The 18,701-nt window shown below is 50.4% G+C and overlaps 1 protein-coding gene across 6 annotated transcripts in view; it reads right to left on the bottom strand.

Annotated features, from left to right (window-relative positions):
• The window catches only part of Ldlrad4 (low density lipoprotein receptor class A domain containing 4), a 353,541-nt gene that overhangs the window by 221,614 nt on the left and 113,226 nt on the right, over positions 1-18,701 (bottom strand). Inside the window, exon 1 of one of the 6 annotated variants that reach the window (XM_078030498.1) lies at positions 166-281. The exons of the other annotated variants lie outside the window; for them this stretch is intronic. The gene's annotated coding sequence lies outside the window, so the exon portion shown is untranslated. Of the gene's footprint in view, positions 1-165; positions 282-18,701 lie in introns of those variants that run through there. 6 annotated transcript variants of the gene reach the window in all.

Raw genomic sequence — 18,701 nt, 5'->3', positions numbered from 1 at the left:
AGGAGAGCCCAGCAGCTAGTGTGCAGGAGAAGCAGGACCCACGCCAGGCCTCTGGCCCTCTCACACTGTCCTCCCCCGACTTCTGAGTCTCAGACCCCAATGGCCGAGGATGCTCAAATCAGGAAAAGAAGAGAAAAAGAAAAACGAGAGAGGGAGGTGACTTACCCAGGTCAAAGGCAGCCTGAGCCACGCAGTCAAGGGCCCTCCCTCCACAGCAGGGCCCCCGCCATCACTCGGTCCCCTCCACACACTCACACTCACTCACTCACACACCCACACTCGCACGCACAGATGTCCCATTTATACTGGGAAGATGGGCAGGACCAACCAGGAAGTAAATTAATTCAATACTGCACTCGAAAAATGTCATGAAGTCCCTCCCATAACACAGCAACAGTTACTAAGGAAATAGAGCGCCTCACGCGGAGCAACGCCCCCACAGGAAGGCACCTCTCTAGAAACACCAACCCCCCCAAAACCCGAGCAGAGAAGTTGTAGGATATGTTTGTGTTACTAGTTGTTGGTGAAAACTTATAGGAAATGCAGTTCCCCCCCGGGATCGTTCAGGAACAAACACTTGGCAGCATTCACATCACAGCTCATGGAAGCCACCCTGTCAAAACAGCCCTGTGCGAGGGGCACCCGGGCCCAGAGGCCAAAGCCCCAAGGAGAAGTGAAACACCTTTTTTTTAAAATCACATAACATGAAAAAAAAGAACTGTAGCGCATCGAGAGTCAACACTGCAGTTTCGTATTTTATTTCCTCTCGCTGGGGACAGACTGTTTGGCAGGCAGAGTGTCTGTCACCTAGGTGACGGCTAGACTGCCAGCCGGCTCCAGGCCACAGGGACTGAGAGCCCAGGCCCCGGCCTGCGCCTGCCGATCTCCTCTCCTCTCCCGACCAGGAAAGTGCCAGGGAGAAAGAAGCACCGAGAAATGAAGAGGTGGCTCCGAACCTTGACAAACTCTTGCAGAACTTGAAAAGGAGCCCGTCGGAGATCCGAGCTGCCCGACCTACCGTGCCATCTCCACCCGTTGCTGGCTCGGCGTGGTTCCCAGGGGCAAAGGGCTTTCGGTGAGATGGGAGAAAGTGGGTGGGGGAAAGCGGCCCAAGGATCCGCTTCCCACTTGCTGGAATCAGGGGTGCCCTGGAGGAGAACCAGCACCCTTTCCACAATGCCCTGTTCTTCTGTCCTGTTGGACACACAGCTGAGCCAGTCTGCCCCAAGATTTTGTAACAGGAAGAAAAAAAAAAGCAATCCAAAAAAACAAGAACCAAGACCCCTGCCCTCAAGGCAGCCATGGGCAGAGAGACCTGCCGGCCTCCCACCCCATGTATGGGACCTGGTCAAACCACTTGGCCCGTCCAGGCTGACCTGCTCAGGATCCCATTTCCTTATTTGTAACTGGAGGAAGTGAAACCGCTGGGTCCTTCCAATCTGCACATTCCCATGCTGTGAGCCTGGCCACGGGAGGCAGGACAGACATGCCTGAGGAGGACGGTGCACAGCAGAGCTGCCTGGACACAGGCTCAGATGTGTCCGAGGCATGGGCTGCCTGCCCCAGGGGACACTGAGTTGGGGGTGCCGGCAGTTCCTGCTACTTTTCCATTCTTAGATCTGGGGGTACAAACAATAGGTAGCTTCTGTGGTCCGCTCTCAAAGCCATCCCAGCTAGTCGATGGGCTTGGGCTAACTTTTCAGCACGAGGAAGCCCCTGCTTTAGGTCCGCAGTTCAGAGACCTAGAGCAAATCCCAGAGCATGTGATTCAAAGACACAGACGGATGCAAACAGGGAGAGCGGCAATTATATCAGAGCGTCACCTTGGCAAAACCAATCTTTTTTTTTTTTTTTTTTTTTTTTTTTTTTTTTTTTATTGTTGGTCGTTCAAAACCTTACACAGTTCTTAATACATCATATTTCACAGTTTGATTCAAGCGGGTTATGAACTCCCAACTTTACCCCGTATACAGATTGCTGTATCACATCAGTTACCCTTCCATTGATTCACATCTTGCCTTTCTAGTGTCTGATGTATTCTGCTGTCAGTCCTATTTTCTACTATCCCCCCTCCCCTCCCCTCCCCTCCCCTTTTCTCTCTACCCCTTCTACTGTAAATCATTTCTTCCATTTGTATTATCTTGTCTTACCCCTCCATTACATATTTCTTGATATATCATATTTCACATTTTGATTCAAGTGGGTTATGCACTCCCATATTGCCCCTTATACAGATTGCAGATTCACATCAGTTTCACTTCCATTGCTTTACATATTGCCATCCTAGTGTCTGTTGTATTCTGCTGCCTTTCCTATCCTCTACTATTCCCCCTCCCCTCCCCTCCCCTCCCCTCTTCTCTCTCTACCCCCACTACTGCAATTCATTCCTCCCCCTTGTATTATTTTTCCCTTCCCCCTCACTTCCTCTTGTATGTAATTTTGTATAAACCTGAGGGTCTCGTTCCATTTCCATGCTATTTCCCTTCTCTCTCCCTTTCCCTCCCACCTCTCAACCCTGTTTAATGATGGTCTTCTTCTCGTGCTCTTCTTCCCTAGTCTGTTCTTAATTACTCTCCTTATATCAAAGAAGACATTTGGCATTTGTTTTTTAGGGCTTGGCTAGCTTCACTGAGCATAATCTGCTCTAATGCCATCCATTTCCCTCCAAATTCTATGATTTTGTCATTTCTTAATGCAGAGTAATACTCCATTGTGTATAAATGCCACATTTTTTTTATCCATTCGTCTATTGAAGGGCATCTAGGTTGGTTCCACAGTCTTCCTATTGTGAATTGTGCTGCTATGAACATCGATGTAGCAGTGTCCCTGTAGCATGCTCTTTTTAGGTCTTTAGGGAATAGACCCAGAAGGGGGATAGCTGGGTCAAATGGTGGTTCCATTCCCAGCTTTCCAAGAAATCTCCATACTGCTTTCCAAATTGGCTGCACCAATTTGCAGTCCCACCAACAATGTACAAGTGTACCCTTTTCCCCACATCCTCGCCAGCACTTATTGTTGTTTGACTTCGTGATGGCTGCCAATCTTACTGGAGTGAGATGGTATCTTAGGGTGGTTTTGATTTGCATTTCTCTGACTGCTAGAGATGGTGAGCATTTTTTGGCAAAACCAATCTTGATAAAGGACCGACTGAGATGCTCAGCTCACATCAGAGTTGGAAAAGAGTCTCCCCCAAAATAAGCAGAATCACTGTCCTGAGGGCATCCCTAAGGATCCAGGAGGGAAGCAAGTCCAGAGGGTCATCTACCCAATCCTTTCATTCCAGGAGGAGGAGACTCCAGAGGCTCAGGGAGGAGAGGAAACACATCGAAGGTGAGTGTGGTCCGGAGCCAGGACCAGAGCCCGGCATCTGGATCCAGACTGAATCAGCCAAAGGAAGACGCTGGCTCAGTGAGGGAGGGGCCCCCTGGGCTGGAGAGGGGCACAACGCACACCTCCTGATTCACTGGGAATCAGGGAACACTGATATTATGCTCTGGATATGAGGTGTCCCCCAACAGCTCCTAAGTTGAGATTGGAGGTGAAAGGATTCCACATGGAGCTGCAACCTAATGGGCCCGTCCTAGCCTGAATGCACTAATGTGGTAACTGTGGGCAGGTGGGCAGGCTGAGGAGGGGGTCCCTGGGCACTGCTCTGGCAGGGTGCACCTTCCCTGCAACTCCTTCCCCTCTCTCTGCTTCCTTGATGCCAAGAGCAGGGTAGCTTCCCTCTGTTATGCCCTTCTGCCAGGATGGTCTGCCCACCTTGGGCCCAAAGCAATGGAGTCAGTCGGTCGTGGACTGTAAGCTCAAAATAAACTCTCCACCTCCGCATTGTTCTGGTCCAGTATGTTGGTCACGGCAACATAAAGCTGATGAACACAATGAAATGATCCTCACTGCCCAAGTCCCAAAGAGGGCCACCCCGCGATCCCACGTGAACACAAGAGAGGAAAAGGGCCAAGCCTTGCAAGGCAGACCATCACCTTGGATGGAAGTGCATCTGTCCTGAGCACCCCAGATACCTCGGTCGTGGGTGTCAGCTGGGCCAAGGTGGCTGCTCGGGACCCAGTCACGGGGTCTGGGGACAGGCAGCGCCCATCCCTACACCACTCAAAACACACTCCAGTGAGCGCTTCCCACACCCAGGGGCCAGGCAACCCGAGTCCAGGCCCAAGTCGGCCCCCTCCAGGGCTGTGGGTGAGTTTCGTGGTTATTGATGCTCTCTGAGCCTTGGGGTCCTGTGCTATAGAACAGAAGTGACGAGGACACCTGGCCCATGGAGCTCTTGTGCATTTAGTGAAGAACACATAAAAGCCCCGGTCAGTGCGAGGGAGGCCACAGCTGCTGGTCATGACAGCTCACCTCAGCAGAGGCCTCTAGTCGTGTCTGAGAATCCGCCCTAAGCCGCTTCCCGCCTCCAGGTCTTAAGTGACCTAAGTGGATAGAAGCCGTGGTATTTATCCTATGGGTTCCCAGTTGATTTGTCTTGATTTTCAAAAATAAAAAAAAAAAAAGTTCTCCATAGATAAAAATCAAAGCTCAGAATCATTCCATGTCAGCTAAAATTAACAACAGGGAGAAACAGGGTAAAGAATACAGAATTAGAGGAAGCGCGTGGGTGTGGGTATTTGGTACAAAATGTGGTAGAAGGAAAAAACGACAAAAAAGAAATTTGCCCTTAAAAGGAAATGAGAGCCTCTGATATCCCTTGGTATTCGATCTTTTTTTTTTTCATGTTTTCAAACTGTGATACCAACTTTTAAAGGCAGCAAAGAAAGGAGCAGGGACAGGTGACTGGCGTTCACCTCTCCTGGTTGGGGAGCCCGCGTGCAGGTCCAGGCTGCCTTGCTCCCACCTCTTCTGTTTGGTTTGTCACCTTTGGGATGTGCTGGCGCTTCTCAAGCCTTCACAAAGCCCCAGAAGGAAACTCCAAGGTGGCCAAGCACGGGCTTCGCGTGCCCAGGACGCGCGGCGTTTCAGGGCTCCGAGCTGCCACTTCCCATCAGGCTGGCACCCCCAGGAGGAGGTGCCCATCTCTCCTGAAGCCACCTCTGCGCAAGTCCCAGCCCCATCAGGTGTCAGCGATGGGCCAGACCAGTCAGGTGACCTTTGGATGCACTTCCCCAGGGTGACTCAGGGCCAAGCCCTGAGCGGGTGGGTGCCGCGCTCCTCCACACTCCAAGAGGTGCCGGAGCGGAACAGCCAGCCCTTGAACGCTAATAATAACTGGTCAACAGAACCACAGCCAAGGCTCCCCGTGGGAAGGAGCGAGCTGCCCGATTTGAGCAGCTGGCCTGAGCAAGGGTTTCCTAGGTGCTCCTTGTTTATAGAGCTCCCGACCAGCTCCACATCCGCCTCTTCATCCAGACGTTCAGGGAGCACCTCAACGGTCCTTGTTTGCTCACACTCGTTTTTTGAGAAATATATTTCTTCAGGAAAAAAAAAAAAGTAACTTTCCACTTTATAATTTTCACCACTCAATATCCGGTCTGCGATGGGTGATGGATAGAAATACTCCATTAATATTCATCTTAGGTATTTCCAAAGGACAAGTCCACGCTGTCTGGGGCAGGTGGGAGAAGGGCGATGGACAGCAGCAGTGAGCAGTGATGGATGCCTCCTGACTCTGGGCCTGCCCGGCTCTGACCAGTGGTCGACGGAGGCCACAGTCTGGCTGGGCACAAATCATGAGCCACTGAAGCAGGAACAAACTTTATTTCTGAACTCCACCAGCACACTCCACACACGCTCCCTGGGAATTCTCCCCGAACGCCACGTGGCTTCTCCAGGAACCACCACCAACCGGAAATCCCTCCTCCGGAAATCCTTCCTCCCACACTTCCTCAACCAATGGGAACTCTCCGGGAATCCCCACGAGAACTCCAAAGTAGCAGGCTGAGGCGGACAGCAGGGGTCTAATATACAATTGGGTACACAGCTTAACATAACCATTATCATCTCCATGGCTTGCTGGGGTCACCTCTCAACCACTCTTTCTGGCAAAAATGCCATGCGTCATTCCGACTTGGCTATGGCTCTCAGCATACAGAGGCCCCTGCTCAGTCCAGTGTGGGTACAGCTGGAGGCCACTCCCATACACCCACTCGCAGATCTTGGGTGTTCACTAATGTGCCCTCTGGCACACTCCTTGCTGCCCGATGCCCACAAAGACAAAGCTGGGTGAGGCTGTGCTCCCCTCTGGAGACAAGAGGAGCTTCCCACTTCCTGAGGAGCAGCCGCATCCCCAGCCCGTGTCCTCTTGAAACTGCTGTCTCTGCTGGACCTCTCTGCACAGTGCTGTCTCACTGGCTGGAACCAGAAGTGACCTGTGATTAATTATGCACCATCCTCAGAAGATCAGGCTTTCTGCAACCATCAGGGAGAGACGCGGACTTTGAAGAATCAAATGACCACCTCCGCAGCAGCCTTCCCAGAACAGCGTGGAAGTCCATGGGCAAAGCCGCCCTCTGAGGCACAGTGAGTGCTGGGATCAAGTCACTGGGTCCAGGCAGCCAGAGCTGGAGAAGCAACTCAATCTGACCATGGAAATCCAAAGAGGTGACCATCTCGGCTGATGTCTGAAGGACATGACACGAAATGATGGTCCTGTGTGAGGCTGGCCCCCCAGCTGAGGTCACCGGCTGCAACTGCATGACAAACGAGCCCTTGGTGGCAGCTATGCACGACGAGGAGGCGGCATCCGTGAGTGGCCCCGGCACACAGGGCCACTGGACACGCAGCCCTGACTCCACACACACTGAAGGAAACGCGACAGTCTGGCTCTTCTGGAAGGCTAGACGGGGCGGGGCTTGGAAAGTGCATCTGTCCTGCAGAGCGGCTGTGGAGGAGCAGAGAACTCAGGGGCATGGATGGCTACTGGCCTTCAACTGCAGGGGCCACAAAGACCCCGTCCCGGGTGTTCTGGAGGCCTCCAGCCAAGCAGAAAGAGCTCATTTCTGCTGCCTCAGTAGCAAAGGCCTAGGTATGTGCTCTGATACCCCAAAAGCCAATGAGGGTTGTCCATGGAGAGTCCCCACAGCAGCCCAGGCAGTGATGGAGAGGCAGGCCCTCCTTGGATGCAGAGCCTGGTGGTCACAGCGAGGCCCAGGCTGGCTGAGTCCCTGAGCTACAGCAGCTATAGGAGCAACCCCATTCTGAATCATGGACCCAACCCGGCAAAAGGGATCAGCAGTGAACCACAGTGAGGGTCTGTCTCATCATCCATCATTAGATGGAGGTGAAAGGATTCCTGAGACCCAGCCAAGGAAAAGCACAGGCTCTCGCAGCGAGAGCTAATGAGGACCACCAGATCTGACCTGCAAGCACCACTCATGTGGCCACCCAGGGTCAGAGCTCACTATCCAACCTGAAGCCCACTTCCCCCACGTGGAAGCCATGTTTCCTTTAAAGCTTCCCTTTTCCCTTTATAATCGGCCTTATTTATTCCCTTTCCCTGTGGAGTTGACAAGTAGGAGCAGACCTATCTTATTCCCAGCTCCGCAGTGCTGACCTCAGCTGAGTCCTTCAGGGAGAGGCCTGAGAGGCTGGATGGAGGGGCAGGAGCAGCAAGGAGACCCTACGCCCATGGACACCACCCTCCTCCCACCACCACCCTCCTCCTACCACCTTCTTCTCACTGGCTGTCAAAGCAAATGCAGTCCCTGGAGTGACAGAGATGAGCACCTGACTTCCGTTCCCATGGGGAAGTGGGCCATGGCTGCTTGTCACCAATGCTCTCCCCATGTCCCCAAACATCCCAAACATCCCTCAGAATCACCAACACCACCCACCAGCATCCCTGTGATCTTAAAAGAAAACACACATCCATAAAAACACTGAAATAGGAGAGAACACATATTTAAACCCACAAGACTAGCATCCGAGAGCAAGGGGCTGGCTGGAGGAGATGGTGATGGGGACACGGGGGCAGCTCTGCCAGAGGGGCTCCATCAGGCGGAAGGGCCCTTCAGGTCCCCTTGGCACTGGGGTGGCCCCACAGCCTTGGGGAGGAGCCCGGGGCCAGATCGCCAGCTCTGAGCTGCTCACCTCGCCCTTCTCAGGCACGTGCCAGCACCTGTCTGAGCCTCACACTCGTCCTCCCTAAAATGGGGAAGGCCCTGGTGACGAGACAGGACCCAAGGCACACGCGTGGCTCCGACACCTAATGGCTCCCCGCATCAGTGGCTGAGGCAGTGAGGGGAGTAGGGGAATGGCCAAGGAGCCACTGCCTGCCATTGACAGACCCTGAGGAGGAGCAGCGGGCTTGCTGTTGGCTAGCCAGGCTAAAAGGGACAAGAGGGGGAAATAACCGTCCTTTGCCCAAGTTAGGGGACAAAGGGAAAAAGGACCTCGTGACCCATCCTAATGAACTCCACTCCATGGCCAAACCCCCAAGGAGTTAGATCTTAGGTCCGTTTAGAGCACAATTTAATATTTTCCTCTTCAAATAACCGCTCACGTAGATCAGCACCGGGAGGGCTCTGCTTTTCCCTTACCACTGACCTGAGCCTCCCCACCTCCCTCCAGCCTCCACCCCCCCCCCCCTGCTAACGCTGACCGGGCCTCCATTTCCCCCAGGAGGCCTCCTTCCCACCCGAGGCACAGAGCCGTGCACCGATCCATGCAGGGTGACTCACTGTGAGGGATTCCCCACAGAGAACACACTCCCAGTCAAGTGACTCATCTCCACACTTGCTTTGAGTGAAAACATGTTATTATGTTCAATAAAACCATACAAGAAATAATAGCTAAAGATGGCATTTAAATAACTTCTACCAACACCTAAAAATGGCTTCCTGGAGGGAAAAGGGAATCGTTGGCATTTTCAAAGATATTTTCAGAGCTCCCTCTCTTCTCCTCCTCCCCGGCCCACCTCCCCTGATGCATGAGTCATGGCCACATCCCCAGCTGCAAGGACCCCTGGCCCAGGGTAAGCTTGGGCCAAGTGGATTTGTCGTGAAGATGGAGGCCACCATTGAGATCTAAAAGCAGTCTAGCTACTCCACGACCATCCCTTCCCCTTTCGGTTCCCATGGAAACAGACCTCCGATCGCCAAAAACAGGGTAAAGATAGCACCATGCCCAGTTTTCCCCACAATCTGTTTCCATGGGAACTGGAAAAGAAAGGAAGGGAGGCTGCGTAGCCAGACTGCTGAAAACCTCCGTCCCCCTCAGCTGGAGTGGCGGGCAGCACACCGGTCCCAGCAGCCCACGGGCCTCTGTGGGCTCTTGAGGAATGAAACGTCCACCCAGGGATGGAGTCTCAGGGAAAGCAAGGCTCACAGCAGGCTGGACCAAGTGCTGGAAGCCAGCTGTGGACCTCTCACCCAGAAGGCAATGTCCCTTCAGCCAAGTTGAGAGGACCCACTTCAGACCAGCTGGTCCCACACCTGGCTGGGAGACAGAATCACCCCAGACCTTTGGAATCAACATTTCTGAGGGCTGGGACCGGAACTGAGTAGTGTTTCATGAGCTCCAAAAGTGATTCTCAGGCAGGACCATTCTGGGAACCTGATGGTCTAGACGGAAGCTTCTCAAAGTTCCACATCCATGCAAAATTCTGTGGGGATTTTGGTGAACTGGCAGATGGGGGTCCAGCAGGTCTGGAGCAGGACCTGAGGTTCTGCATTCTAACCAGCATCCAGGGATGCTGACTCTGCTGGTCCAGGGACCACATTCAAGTAGCAAGATTCTAGAGTCCAGTGATTTGAGTCTTGCACCTTCTTTAGAAACCAAAGATGAAGATGAGAGTCATCTCTGCAGCAGCAGCTAGTTCCTACCTCCAATCGCTAGTCCACTACCCATGACAGGCTCTGGAGAAGACTGGCGTGGCGTAAGGGCATTCACGGTAATGCTTCAGATGACCCTCCCCTAAGTGTTTCCTCCACCTTCGTGAGGTACGATATCCAGGAGGATCAAAAGCTAACAATGTTCAAAATCCATGTGTGATCATCAGGTAAATGTGATTACTTCCTCCAAAGCTGATCTCTCTGAGAAAGGTAACAGCAAATTCCACTCATCTGAGGATCAAACCAGTGATGGGAAAGGTGCAAAACGTGTAGAAAATATCCACAACTATGGACATAGAAGAATGCCACTGTCCACATGTCATTTTAAAGAAAATAGAGACACTTTGGAGGAATCTCGGGTATTTATGACAAAAATAATAATAATAATTTAGGTAGCCTTAAAATCCCCAAAAGAAATTCTAAAAGAAAATTCTAAAATTCTAAAAGAAAGAAAAAATTGTAAAGTATCAACATGATTTCCATGTTTTAGTTAAAAATATGCAGGGTAATAGAAAGGTAATATTTATTTCCATAGTGAACCATAAAATGATTTTAAACCACGTTAAATGCTGGCATATTATTCAAAAACAAATTACTGATTTGCTATTTTAAGAAGTCTCCATTTTGCTGATATAGAAAAGGCAAGCTATTTCAGTTTGTTTCACTAAATACACTGTATACCTCATTCAAAAAGCATATGAATCTTTGAAAATTACAGTAAGAACAAAGATTTCAACTATAAATCACAAAGCCATGTCATCAGCTTTCTTGAAAAAAAATAACATGATTCTAAAAATGTGGAAGGAGAAAAAAATCAATTATTTGATTAGTCAGCATACAAGCAGCAGAGCGAGCTGAGTGCATCTGCACAGCGGTGTACCGCGGGCAGCTAAAGGAAGCACTGAGCCTGGGTCTCACCCTCTTCATTGCACTGAAGCAAAAATACACAGACAGATATTTAAACATGCGTGGAAAATGCCACACACAAACTTTGTTTAAAATATGAGTTAATATTGCGATTCAAAGCACACAAGCCAGAGTGTGCAAAAGACATATGCACACATACGCATGCACAATGATGAAGTAAATGGCTGTGGCAGACGATGCCAAAGGAGTGGGAGCTGTTAAGTGCTCCATCAAAAATGATAAAAATGATTGGGAATAAATTCAGAGGCCTGCTCACACCCAGACCACTAAAATCTGCTAGTCTATGAGACTCCAGGCAGAAAAATCCATTGTTGGTATTTACTGTGTGCACGTGTGCACTCTGTGTAACACGAGGAGCAACCACAGCTGAGTCGGCAAGCTTCCTACAATGAGCCAGATGGCGGGAGGCTTTGCACAAGGCCATGCAGTCTCTGTCCCTGCTCCCCTACGTTGTCAGGATGGCCTGAAAGCAGCCATGACAAACAGCACATAAGCCCACAGGTGTGGCCATGTTCCAATAAAACTTTATCAATACAAACAAGCCCTGGCCAGCAGGTGGACCACAGGCCATAGTCTGCCCGCCAGTCGACTGGAGCACACAAGGCTTTCCTTTTTTGGGGAAAATGTCTTATTCAACTTCGACTCCAGGACTCCAGAGAAAGGCGGGAAAAACCCTCTTCAATTCAGTCTCATTCTGTTTTCATTTGGACTCACAACACCCCAAATGCTCAACATTTCCCAACACCTACCACCTACCTACCAGCTCTGCTCAGCTGCAACAAATTAACGCACTGTAATCATTTCTTATGTGTTCTCTGTATTTTTTTACAAACATCTTGTCTCTTTCACTTCATCCTAATAGTTCCAAGGGCAAGACTTGATTTGCATTTCCCTTTAGAATTGAGCTTAGTATTCAGCACTAACACAAAAATATCAAGGGTTCTGCTGACCAACCAGTTCCCCCTTCTTCCTGAGAGGTAGGTAAAAAAAAAAAAAAAAAACAAAGAAAAACACCATCCCTGATGTCTATCACAATGAGATTATGGCAAAGAAGAAATTCTCCAGGTCTACGCTAGGAAGGCCAAGCATATAAATGAGTGTGCTCACTAGAATTCCTGAGGTAAGGGCCCCTAGCAGATGCACATGGCGATACGCACTGAATTCAGTAATATGTAAAAGTGGAATGAACTATATGGTGAACAAATTAATTGTTCATATTTGAATAGAATTACAGAATTTGGAAACAGGAAGTGCTCTTTAGGTATTATCCACTTCAATGTACTATCCTCCATAAGAAGAAATCCCAGCTCAGATATCTCCAGTAGTTATGCACATCGGGGCCTCAAACTCAGAGCATAAAACTGGGATAAATCTAATGATAGAGAAATTTTTGCACTTTAAAGAAATCCTATAATGAATCTTTCCTTGCTGATAAAAACATGCACTGGTAAAAAGATGCTTGCCCGTCATTTAGCCGTTCCCTGACTCCGGGTTTGGATAAGAGCAGCCTTCATGGTGGAAGGTTTGGATAAGAGCAGCCTTCATGCCTGGGACCACACACAGTGCTTATGCAGGAGAGCATGACAGCTCGGAGTGCCACGGCAGAGGTGAGTCACACCTGTGACTAGGGGTGTGGCGGCAGCTGGGTGTGAGCACGGCAGCTCCCGTGGGAGGTCACAGCTGTTTTCTGTGACCTGGCTCTCTGGGTCACTGGCACATCAACGTGAGATGAGATGAACAGCTATCTCTGGAGCTACCTCTGTAGGAAGGGCGCTTCTCTGCAGCCACTGTGAGGTCCTACTTCCCATGGCCTCGCGGCCTCCCTGAACCTTCCTGCCCACTGAATTCCTTACCAAGGAGAAAACCTTCCTGGATCCAGTGGCTTAGTCTGAAAATCCCGGTTGCATTTTCTAGAGAGAAAAGGTAGAGATGGAGAAACGGGAAGGCAGCATTGCCTGGCGTGAAAGGCCTGACGTCGGGAAAGGTTTGTGGCCCCTCTGGCAGAGCGGGAAGTGGAAGGAGCACAGTCTAATGCACGTCTAAAGCTGTGATCATAAAACCTGCCTATCTTGGGTGGGTCTCTCATCTACAGAGATCCACCTGGGGCCACAGAGCGGGGCAGCCTCTCAGAGCATTGCCCTTCTGCACAGAGCAGGGTCACACCGGAACCACTGAGGACGTAGCAGTGTTGACTCAAACACAGGCAAAGGGACAGCGACTCTGAAACCACAGCATCCCAGGCCCAGCTCCCACGTGCATCCCTGGCCGTCTCCCTGTGTGCCCACCCAGCGCAGGAATGGAGACCACGAGCCACATCGCTTGTACCCAGGGCCATGAGATCCCACAGGACAAGGGTTTTCAAACTTTGGGTGGTAAGTCATTACTAAGCTGCAAAATTAACAAAGCGAGCCAAAACCAAACTCCTTGGGAGACCTCCCTAGAGTGACATACACACGTGCAGCAGCGCCTGTGAACCTGGTCACAATGCGTCGTTTATTTCTTACTGTGAATTATGGTCAGGATATAAAATCCACTTCTTACTGAGAAATGCTATGCCATCTGCACGGCTCCCTGCGTGAAGGGCCATTTGCAACCAGGAATTTAATTAGTGCATTGGCTGAGTATTAAAGATGTCCACACACCAACCACTCCACACTAATGGAGATGGACTCCAGCGACTGGTGCTCAAACCTCCCCAGAACCCACTCCAGCTGGCAGGTGTGGCGGGGCAGCGGTCAGGTGGGCTGACCAAATCCGGTGACCTTGGATTTGGAGATGAAGTGGAAGACAGGGGAGGGGGCCCGTGGGACAGCGTCAGCCCACACAGTGTCTGTCATCAAAAGAGAGGACACTTGAGGAAAGAATATTTACCTAAAGAGCCTGACGTTCATTTTCACTATGTCCTAAGAGGGGATCAGCATTTATCTAGGTGTGGTGGCACAGAGGCACTCTCAAAAATGCAGATCCGAGACAAGTGCCGCTCTGCCTGGCTTCTTCCATGGCCCCCACTGCAGCTAGGACGCGGCTCAAGCTCAAGAGCACTTGTGCCCTCCCACGGTCCAGTGCCCCCCTCCACTCCCAGTGCAAACCTCACGCTGCTGCCATCTGAGAGTGCCCAGGAGGCATCTGCAGTCCCCAAGCTATCAACTGCCCACCCACAGCCAGCCTGGGCCACGGGTCCCACAGACTCCCCTGGTGCAGCCTCAGGACACCCGTCTCTCAGCATCGTTCCCTTATCCATCTGCACCGGGCTGGGGAGCTCCCCAAGGGCAGGGAGTGCATGGGGTTCCTGCGCCCCCAAGAGCAGACACAAGTACACCAGAAGCAGTCCCGGAAAGAGCAAAGATGGAAAGAGAACAGTGTCTACCGCTCCTGAGGTCACTGCCCCCTGCCTAGGAGGGCTGGGCCTCCTCATCCCGTGGACAGCCGTGGTCCTCTGGTTCTCACCTCGATGTCCGCTCAGTTGATACGCATGCACGCCGGATGAGCTTCCTCAGGCAAAAAACAAAAACAACAAAAAAGAAAACATGTCCCTCCTTCTCCACCACCCACTGCCCTCTAGGCAGAAATCAACACTAGCCAGCCCAGCGGACAGGATGGACAGCAGACAGCTCCAGGGACCGCAGTCAGCTGGGAGAGGGATTCGCTTCATGAGGACCATTACAAATAACAGGTGAGCTTATCTCTGAGATATACGTTATACATAAACTATATGTACTGTATATGGTATATATCACACATCTGTGTGCATTATATTATATATAATTGTACACATATAGAATACATTATTTGCATACATATATCTGTATGTGTGTGTATAAACATACATACATATATATACACATATTAGCATTTCTAACTCAATGCATAAATTTGTCCAAGTCAGGAAACAAGGAATTCTGTAGTGGCTTTGCCCACAGAGGTCTGGAGCACTCTGGAAATCTTATTAGCCCCTCCTAGCATTTCCCAATTGTAGCACCTCAGACTTAAAGAGACAGAGTTTTTCAAGGAACATGGCTATGTACCTGATTTTTTCTTTTTTTAATATTTTTTATAGTTGTATACAATACCTTTATTTTGTTTATTTATTTTTATGTGGTGCTGAGGATCGAACCCAGGGCCTCACACATGCTAGGCGAGTGCTCTACTGCTGAGCCACAACCCCAGTCCTGTACCTGATTCTTTTGCACACTACCGTATCAGGGTGGACACGTGTCACGTGTAGGCATTTCTCTGTATAATACTGATTCACATCTATTATGAGGCTGGGTGTTTTTTGTTTGTTTGGTTGGTTTTGATACCAGGGATGGAACCCAGGGGCACTTAACCACTTGGCTACATCCCTGCCCTTTTTACATTTTCTTTTGAGACAGAGTTTTACTGAGTTGCTTCGGGCCTCGTTAAGTTGCTGAAGCTGGTTTTGAACTTGTGACTCCCCTGCCTCAGCCTCCCAAACTGCTGGGATGAGAGACGTGCACCACCACACCCAGCTATGAAGCTGGTCTTTTCCCAGGGTCAGGTAATTCTCTCCTCCACAGACAGGTAAGGCCAGAGTCGGAGAGGCTCTGTGATGGCCGCCAGATTAGAGGGAGACAAAACACAACTTGGAGTAGCCCTGCTCACCTGAAAGCCAGAGGGGCAAGGCCAGAGCTGTGCACCCTCGAGACCTGCCCATCATAGCAGAATGAGAGAAAGGACCCTTCCCTGCCTGGGCCCCGCCACTGTGTCCACGCAGCAGCTATGCAGCTGGACCCAGCACTACAGTAACCAACGACCAACAGGAGCTTGTTGATAGAATAAATGACCACCACACACAGCAAGTCCCAGCTCTGCCAGGTGAACAGACTCTGGTCAGAAGGGTGAAGAGACATCTCAGTGGCAGCGTGGATTCCCGGTAAGCTGCAGGCTCTGGGTTCCATCCCCAGCGCCATAGAAAACAAAATAAAATAAAGAAGAAGAAGAAAAAAAAACAAAAAGTGGTAGGAAGCGGTGACGCCTGGCTAATCGGCACGGCGGGCACTGAGTTCTTCAAGGCCTGGGCTCCCGCTGCCCTCCCTGGGCCTAACTGGCTTTCCCAGTCTCCAGTTTCCACGGGCAGTGAGAGAGTCGGAGCTGGTCATCTTGCAAAGTAGCGTCTAGCTCCAAAGTGGGTGGAAGAAGAGCCAGGTGAGATGACGCTGGGGACCTACTGTTCACACAAGGTTCCAACAGGCCTTGTCCAGGGGCACCTTCTGCAGCTGCAGGTGTTCCCCAAGAGCCTGGTATCCATGCCCAGGAGCCAGGGCGTGGAGAGGCAGGACAGATGACAAGAAAGCAGGCAAGCACCGTGCAGACATCCAGAAGGACCTGGCACCCAGCAGGGCCCTCCCCCTCTCCAGGTGGCTCCTGACAGGTCTGCTCTTTCTCTCGTTTGTTCCCTCTTCCTTCTGAGCCTGGCCCCGAGCACTGGTGTCCCAGAGTCCCACAGTCATCGTCTCCGTCTACAGACCCATCTTGACAGCCACCTATGTCCTAATGACCCCAAACCTATAACTTTGGGCAGGATCCCTTCCCTGAGCTCCAAATCCTTCATTTCTAGCCACGGTCTACAGTCTTAAGTGCAGAGCCCCCCAATAACACCCAATTTTAATACACCATAAAGGGATCTGTCCTCCCAGACCAGCACCTCCTCTTCTTGTAGTCTTGGACTCAAACAGGCGTGGCCACCCCAGTCCCTGCACTCCCATCCCCCACATCCTTCAACCCACCAGTCCCTAAAACACCTCTGGCCAGGACTGAGGTCCCTGCACCTGTGGGGCGGGGGGCAATTCCTGGGCATGAACACCAGAGCCCTTTACAACATGACCGTCCAGCCTAATGGCTGACCTCAACTCAGGTCCCTACGACAGCCATTTCCCAAACCCACAGAGCTCCTGCCCGCTTCTGAGCAGCTTATCTAAGATTCCCATCTCCCAGGTTGGGATTCCATGGGGACTGGGTGAGGATTCTGCCTTCTTGTTCCTGGAGGACCTGCGTGGACAGAGCCGTAGTATTCTCACTCTTGGTGGCTCCGATGGCCATGGCTAGGACCCGAGTGTGAAGTGTGGGCACAAGGGTTTTCACTCACGTGCAGGAACTCCTTGATGTTTCCTGGGCTCTTCAATAATTAAAAATCATGCAAATCTGAAATGGGCTGCCTCGTGACACGGTAAGCACCCACCACCGAGGCTGCTGCCGGGTGCTGGGGAGGAATTCAGCCATCAGACAGGACTGCAGCTGACAAGCAAGAAGAGGATTTGACAGACACAGAGACCACATCCGGCTGAGCCACTCTGCTCCTCACTCAGGGTCCTGTGGCCGTGGCAGCCTCAGGGACACGCCCGTCATGAAGATCAGCCGTGACCCACATGCCCCCGAAGCCTTTCCAGAGCGTCAGGAACTAGGGGCAATGGCCATTGAATCTGCCTTAAAAATGGAACTTGAACCCCACGTATTCTTGCTACAGGAAGCAGGAAGTTACAAATTTTGTTTTTTGTTTTTTTGTGTGTGTGTGTGCTTTGCTTCACTACAAGAGACATTAAGTGAACGAATTCAGAAGACAAAGATCAGGCCACTCTCACATTTATTCAGAAGGATTTTTTTTTTCTGTTGAAGTTTTCAACATCAAACAAATATATTCCAGATCCTGATCTTTAATAAGAGCTTATATCCTACCCTGGTCAAGCCAGGGGTAAAGAAATACAAATCTTCAAAGGATCAAATACTTCATTTTAGCCGAACTTTCGACATGACTCTGAGTCGTGCCATTAACAGAAGACCATGCCGGGAAGAAACCAGGCTCCGGATCAGGGCCTAGTCCAGAACGTCTGCTCACTGTGGGACGCGCACACAACATCGTGAGTTCAAGACTTACAGAAACAAATATTTACTTTAAGTTTCAAATCATGTCTATAGGATGCTCATTAAAAAAAAGGTCAAACCGAACTAGGAAATCCTGGTGACTTTGAGACGGCACCCCTCTGACTGAAATGACATCTATCTAACGGGCTTCTACAGGAATGACATTCAGTATCAAGACCATTTACTCTTAGGACATTTCTCCACATGGAGACACAAACAGGTACTATCAGAAAAGGCAAATGTCATGGAGGGAACTCACGCACAGGCTACGTGATGCTGACCAATGCTCGTAGGAGTGCGGGGTGGGCAAGGTTGCTTCACACAAACTGCACGGCTCTCCATGGACTGGACAATTCAGCAGCAGGCCACTATGTGGTCCTCAGGATCCTTTCCTATCTCCCCAGCTAAACTGTTAATGGAGTATTACGCAGCACTAAAAAAATGACAAAATCATGGAATTTGCAGGAAAATGGATGGCATTAGAGCAGATTGTGCTAAGTGAAGCTAGCCAATCCCTAAAAAACAAATGCCAAATGTCTTCTTTGATATAATGAGAGCAACTAAGAACAGAGCAGGGAGGAAGAGCAGGAGGAAAAGATTAACATTAAACAGAGACATGAGATGGGAGGGAAAGGGAGAGAAGAGGGAAATTGCATGGAAATGGAAGGAGACCCTCATTGTTATACAAAATTATATATAAGAGGTTGTGAGGGGAATGGGAAAATAAACAAGGAGAGAAATGAATTACAGTAGATGGGGTAGAGAGAGAAGATGGGAGGGGAGGGGAGGGGTATAGTATGGGATAGGAAAGGTAGCAGAATACAACAGTTACTAATAGGGCATGATGTAAAAATGTGCATGTGTAACCAATGTGATTCTGCAATCTGTATTTGGGGTAAAAATGGAAGTTCATAACCCACTGGAATCTAATGTATGAAATATGAGCTGTCAAGAGCTTTGTAACGTTTTGAACAACCAATAAAAAAATAAAAAATAAAAAGCAAAAAAAAACTGTTAAGTTGCTTGTGGACAAGGACACTGTCCTGGGCTCCTTGCTCCACGCCCTCATAGCACTTTGCTCGCCCAGTGTTAGTCAGTTCTCATGAC

Source organism: Ictidomys tridecemlineatus, chromosome 13 (genome assembly GCF_052094955.1).
Source record: "Ictidomys tridecemlineatus isolate mIctTri1 chromosome 13, mIctTri1.hap1, whole genome shotgun sequence".
NCBI lineage: Eukaryota > Metazoa > Chordata > Mammalia > Rodentia > Sciuridae > Ictidomys > Ictidomys tridecemlineatus.
This window is presented reverse-complemented; position numbering and strand designations above follow the sequence as displayed.